The sequence below is a fragment of the Mauremys reevesii genome, linkage group 25 (genome assembly GCF_016161935.1).
Source record: "Mauremys reevesii isolate NIE-2019 linkage group 25, ASM1616193v1, whole genome shotgun sequence".
Lineage (NCBI taxonomy): Eukaryota > Metazoa > Chordata > Testudines > Geoemydidae > Mauremys > Mauremys reevesii.
The window spans coordinates 9,835,124-9,842,112 of record NC_052647.1 but is presented as its reverse complement, the minus strand read 5'-3'; positions in this window follow the sequence as shown (position 1 = coordinate 9,842,112).

The window sequence follows — 6,989 nt, the reverse complement described above, 5'->3', positions numbered from 1 at the left end:
GGCCCCTGGGGAAACGGCTGCGTCTGCCATGTGCCTAGCTAATGAGTTCTTTGCACTTATTGCTAAGGGGCAGGGGTGGGGTTAAATGAACGAGGTGATTTGTCATTAGGGGAAGGCTAATTAAAGATGGGCACCTTGCCAGCGGCCAGCGGCTTTTCGTGCTTCTTGCTAATGGCAAATGGCTGGGGGAAGCAAAGGATGTGGGTGAAGAAAAGCAAAGCCGAACCTTTCCTTTAGCAAGCGTTGGGGCAATGAAGCTGGTCAGGAAGGGTGGGCTCGTGGTAAAAGCCCTGGCCTGAGACCTGCATTCAATGCCAGTTGCTCTGTGCCTCAGTTTCCCCCGCTGCAAACCAAGGCTCATAACCCTGCCTTTTGTCTTGGCTATTTCGGCTGGGAATGAGAGCTGGGCCGATAATGGCGGTTTTTTTGGTTCGCTGACAATTCTGAAAAACTCAACCCCCCCAAAATTGCAGAACCTTTTCGAAATTCTCAGCAAAGGGAAAAGTTGGGGGGGGGATTATTTTGGCTTGAACAGAATGTTTTGCTTAGATTACAAGTAGGGGTTTTGTTTTTATATTTAAAGAAAATAAAATGGAAGGAAATAACGCAACAAAACGGTGGAACCTTGCAACGTTTTCTGATTTATTTTTCTTACACGAACTGCCATCGAGAAGCAGCATGTTCGAGAGAAAGGTTTTGGGGTCACCGAATCAGCATTTTTCTCTTGAAAAAACATTTCAGCCCAAACATTTCAACTAGCTCGATTGTAAATGCTTTGTGGCACAAGGGGGCCCTGATCTTGCTGTGAGGACTCCCACCCGAAGCGCGCCTCCTGCCACGCACCCCCAAGGATCCTCTTGCGCTCTCCACTTTGGAGACCACTGCACTAGCTGTCTTTTCCCTGTATCCACATCCTCACCAGCAGCAGGAAGCCCTCAAAAGGGCTAGCGGGGTGGAGAAGGGCTCTTGCAGGGAAGAGGCAGCATGAGGGTGGGGACTGGGGGTAAGGGGCAGCACGAGTGCGGGCTCTCAAGGAGAAGGGGCATCCCTCTCAGGAGTCCTGGCGCCCAGCCCTGCTCTAGCCCACTGGACCCCTCTGCCCTCCCAGAGCTGGGGGTAAACCCAGGAGTCCTGGCGCCCAGCCCTGCTCTAGCCCACTGGACCCCTCTGCCCTCCCAGAGCTGGGGGTAAACCCAGGAGTCCTGGCGCCCAGCACCATCCGCTCTAACCCACTGGACCCCATGCAGTTAATGATCAAATTCAGGTTCTTGCTGCTCCTGCCTCCGCAGGTTCTCTCGGGCGCTGGGGGCAGGGGTCTCTCTAGCTCCCCCCAGCAGTGCAGTGGGAGCCCCCCTCCCCCTAATCTGGGCTTCCCCTTCTGCGGCCAGTCAGGTGCAGTGTCTGAGCCATGGTCTGGCTCTTTAAGGCTGTGAGGCCTTGAGCTGGAGGGAGGGCAACTCCCCCAAACCATTTACTGCTGCTTAGTGCAGAGGGGGAGGCCTGGCAACTCCACAGCGCCCCCTGGCCGGGAAACTGGGCAGCCAGAGGAGCCGCATGAGGGCACCTGGCCTGGGCAATGGGTGCAGGGGCAGTGCCTGAGCAGGGTTACAGGAAGGGCCCCGGAGCAGGGTCCTGCCCCACCGAGCCAGCATGGGGCAGGAACCGATGGGGGAAGAGGGGCTGTGCCAATGTCAGGGGCAGGAAGGTTCCCCAGGCCCTGGTGAGCTGGGGGAAGGGGCTGGATGCAGCAAGAAGCAGGGAGCTGGTCCAGGGAGGACACAAGGGGTGGGCAGGGAACTGGTCGCAGGGGGCTCAGAGGCAGAACATGGTGTCTGAACAGCCTGCAGGAAGGGAGGGATGTCCCCCCTCCCTGCAGAGAACGGGCCGGGGGGCTGCTCCGGGGGTGTGTCTCCATTTCCCCTCCCTGCAGACAACAGGCCGGGGGGCTGCTCCGGGGGTGTGTCTCCATTTCCCCTCCCTGCAGAGAACGGGCCGGGGGGCTGCTCCGGGGGTGTGTCTCCATTTCCCCTCCCTGCAGAGAACAGGCCGGGGGGCTGCTCCGGGGGTGTGTCTCCATTTCCCCTCCCTGCAGAGAACGGGCCGGGGGGCTGCTCCGGGGGTGTGTCTCCATTTCCCCTCCCTGCAGAGAACGGGCCGGGGGGCTGCTCCGGGGGTGTGTCTCCATTTCCCCTCCCTGCAGAGAACGGGCCGGGGGCTGCTCCGGGGGTGTGCCTCCAGGTCCCCTCCCTGCAGAGAACGGGCTGGGGGACTGCTCCGGGGGTGTGTCTCCATTTCCCCTCCCTGCAGAGAACGGGCCGGGGGGCTGCTCCGGGGGTGTGTCTCCATTTCCCCTCCCTGCAGAGAACGGGCCGGGGGGCTGCTCCGGGGGTGTGTCTCCATTTCCCCTCCCTGCAGAGAACGGGCCGGGGGGCTGCTCTGATGTGTGTCTCCATTTCCCCTCCCTGCAGAGAACAGGCCGGGGGGCTGCTCCGGGGGTGTGTCTCCATTTCCCCTCCCTGCAGAGAACGGGCTGGGGGGAGCGTGGAGGGTGGACACTGCTGGGAAGGCAGCAGCAGGGAGCAAAGGCCGCACTGGCTGGCTCGCAGGCACCGAGAAGTGGACAGAGGGGAGAGCCAGGCTGGACGCAGGCCCCGGGAAGCGGCTGGCTGGGAGGTGCCCTGCATGGCTGGGGGGTGTGCCAGTCTGAGCAGTGCTATTCCCCCCAGCCCCACAGGCCAAGGCACCGCCTCCAGGGGCGCCCCCTGCAGCAGCAGGCCCCCCAGTGCTGCCCCCTGCAGGCCTGTGGCGTTACCGTTCTTCAGGAAGATAGATGTAGAGCAGGATGATACGGATCTTGTCGTAGGCCTGCACGCTGGGGTCCAGTAGGACGGGCACGATGATCTTCATGGGGTCCTTGATCATCTCCCCGTCCACGTCCGTCCCCATGGCCAGGTCCTGGGGGGCAAAGGGCCGCACACACAAGGCCCAGCTCAGGCCGATTCGCTTCCACCCGCCCCCGCAGCAGGATGGGAGACGCGATGGCCCCACGACCCACAGCTCGCCTACCCTCTGTGCCAGGGCCCCCTCCTCCCTGGGGTCAGCTCCCCCTGGGGTGAGCAACGGGCCCCCAGGGAGTAACCCGAGCCCCATGTCCCCCTTCTGCACCCCTGGTGCTGCATGGTGGGGCTGGCCCTGGCTCCAGCGAGCCTGTGGGTCTGAGACCCCTCTCTCTGGGCTGAGTCCATGAGCCAGACTCTGCCCCCCAGCCAGGCTCTGCCCACAGACCCACCTGCTCCACACTGCACAGCTTCTCCACCGATCCTTTGAAGTGCTGCATGCAGTGCTCAGCCAGGTTCAGGTGTGTGGAGTACTGCGGGGACAGACCGGAGCATGGGGGAGTTTACCGCATCACCAGCTGGTCCAGAGCACCTGCACCCCCCAACCCCCAAGGAGGGCCCCTCGGCCAGAGGGGCAGCCCCAACTGGCTGTATAAGGCGAGTATATAGGGATTGTTTTGCCCAGCACTGATGTGCAGCCACCTCTGGGGTGGAGCGGGGCAGCTGGAGGGGAGGATCAGGAGGAGGAAGCAGCTTCCAAAGCAGCCCACGGTTTCTCTGTTAGCCACCACGAGGTTGGGGGCTTGGAGACCAGCCGGTGTCGGGGTACCTGTGCCAGTGGCCAGGAGCTTTCCGTTGGCACATGGCCCAGTGGCACCAGGAGTGGCTCCATCGGGCTGGTTTGGAAGCCCACCAAGGCCCTCTCCCGAGAGCTGCAGCAGCAAGGCGTGGGTGTTACCCAAGGGCTGCCATTGCTGGGGCATTGCTACTGCCCATGGTGCCACACAGCACCTGGGGGGAAAATGGCTCTGCCCGACGGGACAGGTCAGCAGCTCTCATCAGGCAGTAAAGCAGGGCCGCCCGGGAGAGGGGGGGCAAGTGGGGCAATTTGCCCCAGGCACTGGGCCCCGCAGGGGCCCCCATGAGAGTTTTTTGGGGCCCCTGGAGCGGGGTCCTTCATTCGCTCTGGGGGCCCTGGAAAACTCTCGTGGGGCCCGGGCCCTCGGAGCTTCTTCTGCTCTGGGTCTTCGGCGGCGGGGGGTCCTTCCGCTCTGGGACCCACCACCGAAATACCCTGAAGACCCGTGGCGGAGGGTCCTTCTGCCCCGGGACCTGCCACCAAAGACTCCAGGCCCCTTGAATCCTCTGGGTGGCCCTGCAGTAAAGTGGAGTGCCCCAGAGTGCCCTGCCCCCCAGAGAGTCCCTACTGTCCCTCACCAGCCCCACAGAGCACCTGGCCCCCCATCAGCCCCACTGAATGCCCTGCCCCCCGTCCACTAACAGCCCCAGCCCCGTTACGTTGTTCAGCTCTTTCTGGTATTGGGGCATCTTCTTCAGCATCTGGGACAGGTCCTTGATGTTGGCCTGGAGGGAGGCGGTGGTGAGACCCCAGCCCCTCCCAGCACACGGAGCCTCCTGCAGGGCAGAGGCCTCGCCTGGGGCCGGCCACAGCAGCCCAGCCACGAGTACCAGGGCCAGGGCGGGTCACTCAGGCCACACGTAGCTGCGGCTTGGGTTAGACCTGCTTTTCCCAGGCCAGCTGGAGTAAGACAGGAGCCCTGCAACCCGAGCGCCCCTGAGGTGGAAAGCGGCAGCAGGCCGGGGAGATGCCAGCGCTGGCTCCCTGCAGCTCTCCCTGCACAGCCCAGATCCTGCTGTCTGACCCCGCCCCATGGGCCTCTGCCCTCCCACACCCTGGGGAGTTCCAGAGCTCTGGCTGGGGGCAGGGGGCTCCACATACACTTCTTAGCCCTTTACAGGCAAACCCTGGGAGCAATGGGACAGCCCCACCTCCGCCAAGGCCTCCTGGGGCAGCAGAGCAGCCTCCCCTCCCCATCAGTGGCACTGGGATGGGTTCCCCCGTCCTGGACTCCCCAGTCGCTCCCCCCCCAGCCCCCACCGCACCTTGTCCGTGGTCAGCCTCTTGCTCTCAGAGAAGGTGCCCAGCAGCTCCATCACCTTCCTGCAGCAGGGAGAGGGGTCAGACTGGAGCCAGGCACTGCCTTGGAGGTAGGGGGTGCCCTGTCCTATACTACAGGTGATAGAGCCCCCTGCCCCACGGGCACCAGGGTTTTTTGCCTCAAGAGCCTCAGATGGGGCGGGGGCAGTGTGGGGGGCTCTTCCCAAGTTATCCCAAGGCAGAGAGTTCAGTGCACCTCTGGGGGCTCCTGGCGCCTTGCTGGGTGGGTCTGGGAGCAGCGGCAGGCCCAGCAGGAGGTTGGTGAGGGACTCCCTCAAGGGGTCTGTGAGGCGCACGGGGAGATCCTGGAATCGGGGGAAGACAGTGTCCAGGGGGATCCCCGAGAGGAGATGCAGACAGTCGCTCTGGAAGGGAGCGCTCAGGGGTCCTCTGGGGAGAGGGGCTGGGGCCAGGGGGTCTCAGCACTCAAAAAGGAGCATGTCAGAGGGACGGGCCTCAGCACTGAGGGGGAGGGGGAGTCCTGGCAGTGAGCAGGAGAGGGGTGTGTTGCGGGGGGTGTCGCTGCACTGGATGGGAAAAGGTGTGTCCAAGGGGGGAGGTCCTGGCATTGGGAGGGGCATGGAGTGGTGTGTCCAGGGGCAGTCCCGGCTCTGGGTGGGGCATGGAGGGATGGGTGGGACACTGAGGGGGGTGGTAGGTGAGCTCGTGCAGCGGTGGGGACACCAGGTCGAAGCTCCGGTCTACGATCAGCAGCTGAGAGTGGGCTTTGTCGGGGCCCTGGGCAAAGGAGAGAGAGACCCGTCACCCCCTGCTCCAGCAGAGGGGTCCTGGCCTGGCTCACACGGCACAATCCAATGGGCCCTGATGGCCTGAAACTTCACCACTCGCCCTCTCTGCGGCCCAGCTCCCAACCCCAGGGAGAAGCCCTGGGGTCCTGCCCTGACCGGCAGGGAGAGCTCCCCACCCAGCTGCGTTGCAACGCCCCCTGCAGGGACAGGCCACCTGCCCCTCGTGCAAATAGCAATGCCCCCCTCCCCCAAGCACGCTCTCTGCTCGTGCCTCTCCACCAACGGGAGCGTGCCCCTTGCAAGGCAGCCCCCCGACTGCCCCCTGCCCCATATGCTGTGTGGGGGCGGGGGGAACTACACCAGAAGGCCCTGGCTAGTCTATCATTAACCAACACCAGGCCCAGAGACTCTTTGATACAAGGTCCCAGAGGGGGACAATGGGACGTTATCCCGATGCCCCACCTTGCATCTGAGCTGGGACCCCATGTGAGGCTCTAGCTCCCCACTCCCAGCCTGGGTGGCCCCCAGCATCCAGCTGGACAGAGACCACTCAAATGGTCAGCATCTCAGACCCACATCATGGGCGCTGGCCCAGCCCCTGCTCCCTGCCTGATCAGCATGCACTGCCCTCTTGGCGCAGCAGGTGGCGCTAGGAGACCAGCCCTGCGCTCCCATGGCAGGCGGCTCTGAAACCAGCTCCAGCAGCCCCAGTGGAACCCAAGCCCACCCAGGAGCACCTCGGCAAGGGGCTGCGTCTGCTCTTCGCTGGGTAGCACAGACAGTCTGGGGAGGGGGGAGCGGAGACGTACAGCCCCTGACGCTTCCCCAACTGTCCCACCTCAGTACATGGCCCGATTTTCAGCCACACTTGGGAGCAGAACCTCGGACCAGTCACCACCCACTCGCTGGCAGGTCTCCACAGTCTCTGGGTAAATGGGTTGAGGTTAGGGTGACCAGATGTCCCGATTTTATAGGGACAGTCCTGATTTTGGGGTCTTTTTCATATGTAGGCTCCTATTACCCCCCACCCCCGTCCTGATTTTTCACACTTGCTCTCTGGTCACCCTAGTTGAGGCTGATGGGGAAGCACCTCTCTTGGAGGAGTATCTGGCCCCCACCACTGTAGCACTATCATTGCTTCATCCTGCCTCCCCCCAAACCATGCACATGGGGCTGGGCAGGGCTGTCACCCCATTGCAGAGGGGGATGGAGGCCCAGAGAGGC